The sequence below is a fragment of the Ochotona curzoniae genome, unplaced genomic scaffold (assembly GCF_017591425.1).
Source record: "Ochotona curzoniae isolate NIBS_2020 unplaced genomic scaffold, NIBS_Ocur_1.0 contig_908, whole genome shotgun sequence".
In the NCBI taxonomy this organism is placed as follows: Eukaryota; Metazoa; Chordata; class Mammalia; order Lagomorpha; family Ochotonidae; genus Ochotona; species Ochotona curzoniae.
Genome location: NW_024466607.1, coordinates 10,926,336 through 10,938,271, shown reverse-complemented (window position 1 = coordinate 10,938,271; position 11,936 = coordinate 10,926,336).

The window sequence follows — 11,936 nt, the reverse complement described above, 5'->3', positions numbered from 1 at the left end:
GGACAACGTTCAACCAGAGACTGTGCGTCTCCGGTTGCTGTAGGCATGTAGAATCTACCACAACTACATCATGTCAACTCTTTCAGCTCTAGTGAGCACGTCAATTAAGAGAGAGAGCCTGTAGAGAAATGAAATCCCATGATCCAAACCTGCATATTCCCTGGATCTTCTCAGACACCAGACTCAAAGGGAGGAGCAAATAGTACTGAAGATTATGAATGTATTTTTCCCTTGATCCAAAAACCCTTTTTCTAGAATGATGCCATTTTCCTATTCTTATACCACATAAAGATTATTCTTTGCTGCATGGTTTGTATTAACAAAATCTTTAAAAAATTCAATTGTTCATTAGGAGGGGACTGACGAGATGAACTATGATGGCCATTCAATAACTACTATATAGCTGTGGAAAAGAATGAAGTGCTGTATGTGGAGGAATAGAACGGTGTGTAAGATTCATTGCTAAACAAAGAATGTAAGCTATAGAAGAGCGTTTCAGTAAGCTATTTTCCTGTGCAATGTAAGGATACATACATACATACACATTTATATTTATATATGTAAGCTCGTATGAATTAAGGTCCTTCAAAAAATTCATGGAAAAAGTATGTCACAGAAAAACTAAGGGAAAAGGTAGAAATGAGCACTGTATGTTTCTTAATACTGTTTGGACTTTTGAAGAATGCAAACTAATTATCTATTCCAAAATGTATGACCATGTTGAATTTCAACCAAAGACAATCTGAATCCTTTAAGAGTGTCAACTGCCAAGTCAGGTCATGAGCTACGCAGAATATTATATGTGTATCCCATTAATGTATCTATATACATATATGCATCTGTACAATATATATATATCTCCATGCATGTATATCTATGTATACATGTTACTGTATATGTGTATAAATATACATATTTACTGTATATGTGTACATATATGTGTACATATGTGCTGTATATATGTATATTCTATTACTGTGCATATATATAGCTATATACAGTAATATATGTTTATTTATTTATTCCATTACTGAAACAACTCTGAAAGGATTACTAGGTGTACCTTACCAAGTAAACCTTTTCAAGGAACCTCTATGTCCAGTATGACATAAAGGGGACTGTGATAAGCCCTAAAGCAGGTCATCTCTGATTAGCAGGATGACAGCAGAGGCCAGAGACTTCCAGGATTGAATAGGGGATCCCACTTTTGCTCCCTGTGGCCCAAAACAGAAACCAACTTTTTCCATTATCCACCTCTGATAGTTTTCTGGGTGGTTCCTTGTTCCCTTAAGATTTTCTGTTTGGTTTACCTCCCATTATGGTAGAAAGAATCTTCAGCAATCTCCTGTCTGTTCTCTTCTTGACTTATCAGACTCCAAGGCCAGCACTTACCTCCAGAAAATGAGCCTGCATATGACCTGAACCTTCTCAGACACTAGAGCTCCTCTGTGGCTCTGGAGAAAAGTACAAATCACGCCCCAACCTCCTCTGACCGGGGACTTCAGTGGTGCTTGCACTCAGATGCAAATTAAAAACCCACGCATGTGTGATTGTGTGGTAACTGTGACGTAGCAAGCACCATATCTGAACACAAGCGAGACAGAAGGATGATACGTAGGAGGGAAGACAAAAACACATCAACACATATTGGAGGGGGCAACGATTAGCGATAAATTTTGAGCTGAAATATCTTTTCCAAGCCCCAAAAGCAATAAATATGTGATCCAGTTCATGAAATTCAGCAGGTATAGACTGCTGCATTGAACTACAGAAAACAAAATAAAAATACAACCAGACTATGTAACTTCAGAAGCCACTTCCCCACCACTACAAATCCACTTAATTATTTATAAACATCAGCTCAGGATACAAAGATATTTTCCTCCCAGAGAAGTTGCATTTCTTACATAGCATTTTCTTCATTTCCCTCCTTGTCTTCATACATGTGACTACCAAGCAGAGTTTCTGATCATTTGTTCCCCCAACAACATTGACCAAACCCTTCTTACTGCATGCCACACACCAGAGATACAGAGGAGAAATTTGTCAACAAGTTTCCTTCCCTACCACAGAAACAGATTATTAATCAAAGTAGCATAAACATGTAACCGCTTCAGAAAAATACTAAGGCAGGGCATTAGAGTAAAGTTATTCGAATATCCCATCCTGCACCATTTCATCTTCCTCACAGTTTAGGAAATCTGCCAGTCCAGCCATCCACCAATCAGATGTAACCTGGCATTTCACCTGAGAATCCCACCCTCATTTCCAGCCCCTTCCCCAACTCTGCCCACTCGCCAATCACCTGTGACAGTCTCAGGCACCAATTCCCTGGGGCCTGCCCTCAATCCTTCCCAATCCCCGCCACCCACACTTGCAGGCTCACCTGAATGGCATAAAGGCCCCCAGGTGCGGCTCTGTCTCTCTCTTTTCCTTCCGGCTCACCCCGCCCTTCCTCCCCCTTTTTCCTCACCACCACCCCGTCCGGGTTCTGCCCCGCTGGAATAAATCTCCTAAGATACCTCATTGCGCCTGATATTTTCTGCTAACTGTAAAGAACCAGGCTGCGGGAATTAGCTAAGCGTAATAGCATAAAAACTAGAAACTTTAACTGTTTTAAATAACTAACAACGAGAGAGAAGGATTTGCGAGAGGTAGGGCTTCAGAGATGGTGTCTCTGTCTAAGGGACCTTAAGTGGGAACGGATCCTCAAGAATTCTGACCACCCAAAATTCAGTAATTTTCTCCAAAAGACATGAAAAGGAAGTTAATAAGGCCTATACGTCTGTTCTGTGCCAGGTATCGGGGTGAGCCATCTCACTGTATCCACAGTGCTTCCACACAGGGGATTTGATCCTCGGTTTTCACAGATTGGGAACCAAGCTTCCATCTCAAGCTCCAGAAGAGGCAGAACACCCAAAGAAGGCAAAGATGCTTGAGAGGACATCCCTCCAGCACTGACGGGAAAGTCAGGGGGGTCACTGGCATCTGCTGGGGAAGAAGCATAGATGCATCCAGGTAATGGTCAGATGCTTAAATGCCCAGAGATGGACATGTCAAGAAATCCAAACAATGCAGGGCCCCTCCATTACTGCGACCACTCCACAGCTGCCTCCTAAGCTTTAGGACAGGTCACCAGAAAATAGTTCAGTCCAGGAGAGGACTTGTCCTTCTGCACAGATTTCACTCACTGCAATCTGTGGCTTGACAGCATCTGACCTCTCCTGCTGAGCCCTTGGCAGTTTCCATCATCATTCCTAGCAGGACACTCATCCTCCTATAAAAAAGAAAGTGTGACCTATTTTAAAATTCCTCCAGGGAAAGCGTCAGCATGTTGCCTTGGCAACCAATGTGGGGCTCTTTTAGGAGTTCTGCTTGGTTCTTCCTTTGGTCTAACCTACTCCAGCCATGGTGTTACTCAAAAGCTCAGGGGCTGGATTCTCAGGGGTGGAGCAGCAGAAATGACTCCCCCACAAACATTCCCTTCCGTACGTCCCTGGAGAACGGGTTGGAGAAGAGAAGAGGAAGTATGATGAAAAGGAAGGGCCAGGGGCAATCTGGGAGGATTCTCTAACCCAGAAATGGAGGTGGGATTTAGGGTCCTGGGCAGTTTCCTCATCCTGAACGTCTATATTGACACCCATGGCACCACCTTCCCCTCTCCTGACCACTCTAACTTCCTAACCCAACAGCCTTAGGAAACCATCTTCAGGTGACTCCTACAACCCTGCCCATCAGGTTGCCCCCCAGGGCTTGTCTCCCGCACTTGTGTCATTAGCTTCACTGTAAACTCACCTTGCTGCGCTTTCTCAGTACCAACCCTCAGGATTAAGGGCCCATGACTGAATTTTCTCTCTAGTCACTACATCAAGTATGGGTGTGTACATTTTTGCAGACTTCAAGGGATCTCCAGGACTGCTTTCATCTCCTCTACTGAGCACATAGCCATTCCCCTTTCACCCACTCTTCCTATAGACACCCTTGCACCAAGGTATCAAGATCTTCATGGGACCAGCATAAGGCAAAAGTTCCTTGATCCTGGGCCTATCTAATAGGCAGGAAGAACGTCTTTGGTCAAAATGAGGAACTGTTATGATTGCTTTCCAGGTTTATTTGGATACAAACGACAGAATCACAAGTCAAACTACCTCAAGTAAAATAAATGGGAATAGAAGAAATCTATGCAGCCATTTAACTAACTTGGGACAGCTGCTGGCTCCAGTGGCTCCAACCACATCGTCTCTGTCTCTCAACTTCATTCTCCCTACATTAGCTCCATTCTTAGAAGGCCCTTCTGAAGTGGTGGCAGGATGACAAGAGGAAAAATTGTTGTGTCCCCTTTACGGGGGCAGGAGGGAAGGTGGTAACTCCAGCTGGAAATAAATACTACTTTCCCTAGTCTTCTAACCAGGCTCCATGGCTAACACTCCTAGAACCAGTGTGGGTCCAATATCCAGCCCTGAGCCCTTTGCCTGGCAAGGCCTATGTTCTGTGTCTATTTCATGGAGCCAAATCGGTAAAATCCCCTTCATGGGCCTTGTGATTCGGAGTAGAGGAGAGGAAGTACCCAAATGCAAAGCAAAGTGCTGTTAGCAAAGAGTGTCACTAACGCAGGGCTAACAAACAGCAACTGTCCACAGCCATGCCCCCATCCCCTCTCCTCTTCCCTTCTTCTCTTTCAGGAGAATAAGGCATGGAATTGGAACTGTCTCCCCCTTGAGAAACATCTTCAGGTCTAAAGGATGGGGCAGGGCCAGAGTAGAATCCACACTGGCTTGGGAGATAGTTTAAAAATTGAGTTGCCTAAAATTGGCACTGACCCTAAGTTTACAAAGATGGGACTGAATGGAAATCTTATTTATTCACTGTCTCACTGAAATTTCCAGCTCTGTTCTGCCTTAAGGCCTTTCTCACTAGCTGTGTGTTGCCAGCCGGACTCTGCACACATCAGAACATTTTCCTTAATTGTATGTCTGCATTTTTTTAAAAAAATAAATAGTGGTGCTTATCACTCTGCCTGCACATGGGGACCTGGATGCGCCAGCTGATGCAAAGCAGTTTCTAAGCGACTTGTAGAAGCCAGTACCTAATGCAACTGTTGCAAGATTTGGAGGGAAAATAAAATAAAACCCTTGGCAACTCAATATGGAACCAATTTTGATTGGTTTATAAAGGCTGCACGGGGTCCAGTGGGAGGTTAACTCCATCTCAGGTTGACGGAAAGGGGCTTGTTTCCGAAGAGCTGGACCTCTCTGGTCTGGGACGTTTGATAAGTGGGCTTCTGGAGGATTCCAATAAGTACTTTGTCCTAGTAAGACTTGGCACTGCTAATGCTCAAGAACAGAAACACTGACGTTCAGTACCAACAGTAGCTTTGAGCAGCACTGCCAGCAGCTTCAGGGGTGATGGTGGGAAGGATGACCAAGTCTCCAAGTGCCCCCCACCAACTGCTATGGCCCATTGAGGCGTTGCTGCCTCCAGGCAGGGGAGTGGGAAGGATTCTGGGTGAGCACTAAAGACCCACATCCCCAGGTCTGACCATCTTGGAGGTAATGGGCTCCATAAATGGACCAGTCATCATCCTCAAGACTCACTTAATCTCTCTTGGACCTTGTTTCCTTGTTTGTGACAGGGTGCTTACAAGGATTAAATGAGTATCTAGTTCCTTATTCTTGTAAGGTGCTTAATAAATACTCATTTGTTCCCTTTATCTCAAAATGCAAGGGTACTTCAAAAAGTTCCTGAGAAATTTATATTATTAAAAAAAACTGCATGGATGTATGTGTATATATTATATAGCTTCCTTATTTTTTTCAACCATATTCTATTACATTGGATGGCTACTGTGATTAATTTAACCATTTCCAAGTTGACTGTCGTCTGGTTTCCTTCTAATATGTTAGGATACCCAATGATACCCAATCTCCAAACTTTTTCCATTGCTCACAAGCATGAATCAACCTCTAAGAAAAATTGCTAGAATTTGTATTTGTATGAATCTTTTAAAGCTGCAATTCATTTACTTACTTAGAAAATATTGATTTTATCTACATATTTAGAAAATATGTATTATCTATTTGGAAAACAAGGAAAAAAGAAAGGAAGAAAGAGGAGAGAGGAAGGAAGGAAGGAAGGAAGGAGGGAAGGAAGAGAAAGAAAGAAAGAAAGAAAGAAAGAAAGAAAGAAAGAAAGAAAGAAAGAAAGAAAGAAAGAAAGAAAGAAAGAAAGAAAGAAAGAAAGAAAGAAAGAAAGAAAGAAAAAAGAAAAGAGAAAAAGGAGGGAGGGAGGGAATGAAGGAGGGAGAAAAGGAAGAAGGAAGGAATGAGGGAGGGAGAAAAGGAAGAAGGAAGGAAGGAAGGAAAGAAGGAAGGAGCTTTTCCACGCTCTGGCTCACTCCCCACCCACAACAACTAGGGCTATAGCCGGAGCTGGTACCCAGTCCTAGTCTCCCATGTGGATGACTTGAGTCATCACCTACTGCATCCCAAGATCTGCACTTAACAGGGAGCTGGCTTCTAAGCAGAGCTGGAGCTTGAACTGAGAAACTCAGATGTGGAATATGGGCATCCTGTTCCATCCCAAGAAAATGTCCACATTTTCTTCACAGAGATCTTATAACTAGAACTTCTTTTAGGAAGATCTAAAAGGGCCTATGTTTTCCTATACCTTTTCTAAGAGGATGATAAATCCATGTTTTGATTGTTGATGATTTGATAATCCCTCTATTACAATATGTATTATGAGTCCTTATATTTAAGAAAGATTGATTTTCTTTTGGAGCGCTATCAGTAACTTGCACATTTTTCTACATAAGACATGAAATTTACATTATATACTAGATGTCTGAACTTTTTCATTGCTTTGAGTTGTAGAAATAGATGAGGTTTATGTTCAAAAGTCGAGGGCATTCTGCCTTTCCTACCCCAAACTAAGGCTGTAGCCCAGAGATACAGACAGGAAACCAACTCCTGCCAGCTCATCTGGACAGGAGGGGAACAAAGGAAACCCTGGCTTTGTTCAAAGTCATTCCTCTACAGCTTATCATGAAGCCTGGCACACAGAAAACATTGAATAAAATACATAGTTTCTAATTAGTAAATTAATTTCTTTTTTGGCATTGAATTTCTTCTAGAACTTGGTTCTTGCCCTAATGAATGATTCCATAATAGAGTCCATGTTGGTAAGCCAGGCAACCAAGCATTGTTCTACTAAATCCTGCCTGCTCCACTTCCCATCCAGCTCCCTGCTTATGACCTGGAAAGGCAGCAGAGGATGGCCCAAGTCCTTGAGACCCTGTACCCATGTAGGAGACCCAGAAGAAGCTCCCAGCTCCTGGTTTCAGATCGGCTGAGTTTCCAGCCATTGCAGCCATTTGGGGAATGAACCAATGGATGGAATATCTTTCTATCTTTCCTCCTCTCTGTAAACTTGCCTTTCCAATAAAAATAAGTAAATTTAAAAAATTTTTAATACATACTATTAAAAGTGTTTTTATAACAAAGAAACTACTGTTCTCCTTAATCCAAAGAAGCTGCCACGCATCCTACCCATGTTCTCCTAAGATGATCCTATGATTACCTGGAAACATCCAACTTTGACCACACAACATCTTTTGGGGGAAATGATTTATGCTGAGTGTCTACTAAATGCTTAGCATTGTGTTACAGCTTTGAGATTCATCCAAATTTCTTCTCCTTCTCTGCCTTTATGCCAACACACTTTCTAAGTTAAGACTTTATTCTGGTCCTAGTTCCGGATCTCCATTCAGGCCCTATTTAAGGCTCTTTCCTGCTTTAGTGAGTATCCACCTGTTTCTCATGTCCAAGAACCATCCACTATTACACAGCTTCATTCAGCTCAAGCCCACCTGGGTCTCCCAGTCTGAGTAATAGGAGGTTCCCTGGAGGATACCTTCACTGTTCTCACTTTCCAACGACAGCTTAACCTTTCTTTGCTGACATCTGTCTTTAGCAACTCCGATGGAGTGAACAATATATACTCCAGAAAGGAATTAGGGTCATTACTCTTCAGCCTGGTCCTCTTTGATTCATGTGATCACCTCACTTCTGCCAAGTCCATTGCTGCATAAGGAAAAAAAAATATTAAATGGGACCACCAGGATACGAACTGGTGCCCACATGGGATCCCAGTACATGAAAGGTGAGGACGTTAGGCGCTAGGCTACCACGCCAGGCCCTGGATGAAATATCACAAATATACATATATACATATGTATAGGAAATTATTCTTTATTTTGAAACTAAAATCAGCAGTGCTACATGAGGTTCAGCTTTGCTACGAAAACAAACTGTGTCATCTGATCATGTAAAACACTCTTCTAGGTTCTGCCTTTGACCTAGCCAGAAGCATCTGCTGAGCCACTTCCTCTCTGTTCTGTTCTCCAGGGAATAAACCACCAGCTGTTCACCACCTTTCTAGCTTCCCATCTCCCAGGCTGACTGATCAGATGTGCTGAAATGCTAAGGGTTAATGGGAATTTCTCAATCCTACAAGAACGCTGTGACTACTTGGTTGATTCTTGGGTGACTGGGTGACTGATACTTCTTATCTGTTTAAGTTTCAGAAAAGCTGGTGCCCAGCCCTGACTAGCAGGCAGTAGGACAAGGTTTTAAACAGGCAATCCAGCAAGATTTCTGTGTTCGTTAATAATATTTGCCTCCTCCGTTCTTATCACTGGGTGATAGAATATTTAATATGAAAACAGTTTGGAACTGGTTCAAGTGCTACAGACAAATGTAAAGATTACTACTCTAATTATTATAATGCCCACTCTCACTTTTTCTCCTATTTCAGAATGCAAAATTATATTCTAATTGAGCCTAAATTGGCAGAAAATGTTACATTTTTACACTAAGCTCTCCAAATAGTTCTCTGGTGGCCAAAGACCAGAGCAGGCAGAAGCACAGATCAGCCCAAGCAGGCAGAAATCCTTATTAGTGACAGACACAGAGCAGTGGAAGACGTGAGGCTGAGAAAACACTGCCTCGTGAAACGTTCCCCAGTGTGCCTGCCACATCCAAGGGCAAGTCTGGAGCTCTGCAGCCAGGAATGCAAAAATACTTTACATACCCTGGCCAGAGATGTTTCAAAGGACAGGGAGTCCAACATAGGTGCATAAAAAGCAAAAATGTCACTACATCCCCAGCATAGAGTATGCACCAGTCACACAAGGCAGAAAAAACTGGATGGATAGAGAGAAGGGCAAAGGGATGGATGGATGGATGGATGGATGGATGGATGGATGGATGGATGGAAAAAATGGAGGAACGATAAAGGAGCACACATCTTTAAAAAAAACTCTCAAATTGGGTAACTATTTTAAGAAAGAAGAGTCTCTACAAAATAACCAGAAACTGCTGTTTCAACAAGCCCTAAACTGATTTTGCTCATGAACAGCACTGCTCATGACCCTGTGTTAGCCACTGAGTTGCTGTGGCTTAAAGGAGGCCTTCCCACAAATTGGTAGAAGGCTCCCTTGTCAGAGATTAGTTAGGAAAAGCTCCCTGCTCTGAGCCGGCACGGCCAGGGCCTCAGCTGGAGCCAGAGCGTATTCACTCCCTCAGCCAGGTGACTCTGCACAGTGCATGAAATAACAAAGTGGACAATATGGTTTTGATTTGTTGTATGGCAAAGTCAAAGTTCATGACTTGGGAGGAGATAAAATGCGGCTCCATGGTTTGCCAGGCTTCCTTGCCCAGGTCCCTTTTGGGCTGGCAGATTGGGCATGCCAGCCACTGGCCTTGGGCAAATGCACACAGGCAGGGCTCATGAAGTCAGAGGAGTGAAATCATGCCAGCTATTTAGACATTTCCAGACAAGCACCACTGAAATCTCCCCCAGGGATTTCTCTCCTGTCCTTGCCTTTCCAGTTACAGTTCTGTCCCCTCCCCAGCCACCCTGGAAGCCACCAGCCTGCCCTCCAGCCCTGTTTACCACTTCTATATGTCCTTGCACTTGATAGAAATGGAATCACATGTACGTTCTCTCAGGGCTCACCTTCTTTAAGACAACATGGTATACTTGAAATTCAACGTGTTGTTGTGAGTGGCAGTGATTCACTCTCTTTGATGCTGAAACTCCTAAAATAGCTTAAATTTCTTACATTCCTGGATCTAAATGTCATTTGTCTGACCTACAGCAGGTAAGAAATAGGTTGTGGCAACAAATAAAGTCATTTTGTTCCTCCTCCCAAAAATAAAATATCTATGTGTGTGTGTGTGTGTCCTATGTGTATCCTAGAGTATTTGTTTTAGAGTCTTAACTTTAAAGAAATAACCACATTGCCTAAATGTATTTAATCTACAAAACTCAAAAATTATAAAGGAGCTACTTCTGCATCCCTCCCAACATCCACAGATGCACACAAACATACATGTGTACTAACGCTGCCTTCTCCACCTAGGAATATATGGAAACCTGCCTGTTTCCTGTGCCTAGGGCCAACACAAAGTGCTGAGTCACTTCATAGCAAATGTGCCAGAACACGTCCACCCCAAAGCAGGAGACTTCTATCCTTATTCTGATGACGCGCTTCTCGCTCACAATTTCTGGCTCTTTGGAAACCACATCATAAAAAGCCTTGTGAGAAGAACAGAGGTCAAGGAGCAGCCAGACAGCCCAGCCTTGTGAAGAGCCGCAAGCACCTGCCCCAGGATGCCCGAGAGGAGGTCAGACAGGGAAAGAACCCCACAGGAGATTGGTGAGGCTGTCGGCTAAACTCACGTCCGCAGATATGGGAAGGAAGCCGAGAAGAGCAGTGGAGAAGCAGAGGACAGGGAACAGGCCGGAAACGCTCAGTAAGAAGCGAAGGAGCATTCACCCGCAGGAAGCCCATGGGGAAGAGGCTCCATCCTCAACGAAGCAAGGGAGAAAGAAGCCGGGTCTGCCCAACTTCACAAGCCTCGTCTCACAGTGCTCCCCGTCCCCTTCTTACGCTACCCAGAGGAATATCTGGATCATCTGTTTTGCTTTGCTTTGCTTTGCGTTTTCTTGCAACATAAAGGTATTTTTTTTTTCCTACAATACAGTTTGTAGGTACAGGGGTTCGTCCCTCTCACTGCTCTATTTCCCCTTTCTCCCCTCCTACCATTTTTCTTCTTTTTAAAGATTTATTTATTTTTACTGGAAAGTCAAATATACAGAAGAAGAGACAGAGAAGAAGATGTTCCATCTGCTGATTCACTCTCCAAGAGGCCACATGGTCAGAGCTGAGCCAATCCGAAGCCAGGAGCCAGGAACCTCCTCCAGGTCTCCCACATGGGTGCAGGTTCCCAGGCTTTGGGTCATCCTTGGCTACTTTCCCAGGCCACAAGCAGGGAGCTGGATGGGAAGTGGAGCCACCAGGATTAGAACCCATATGGGATCCCAGTGCGAAAAAGGCAAGGACTTTAGCCACTAGGCTACCACACCAGGCCCATTTTCCCTCCTCTTATCACAGTAGTATAGTCCTTTGATAACAGTTAGAAATTTAATTTTCTGCTATTTGAATGTATCCTGACACGTTAGGTATAGGCAAAAGTAAGAAATCTAGTACTGCACTGTCAAGGTTTACTTCTGTTTCACTGGGAGTAGGATGCATACCACAGAGTATCATGCCCTCCTGGCATGCTAGTCTCCTTTGTACAATTCATCCATGAGAATATAGATTTTGTTTACCTATATCTATTTATTTTGTACTTTGCATCAAGTCTGTCTTACATCAGAGACAACATATGATGTTTGTCCCTTTGGGATTGACTTACTTCACTAAGTCTAATGCTTTCCAGTTGGGACCATTTTGTCGTCAACAGCAGGATTTTATTCTTTTTTTTTTTTTATGGCTGAACAGTATTCGATAGAGTAGCTAAACCACAATTTCTTTGTCCATTCATCTGTTAAGAGGCATTTGGGTTGTTTCCATATCTTTGCAGTTGTGG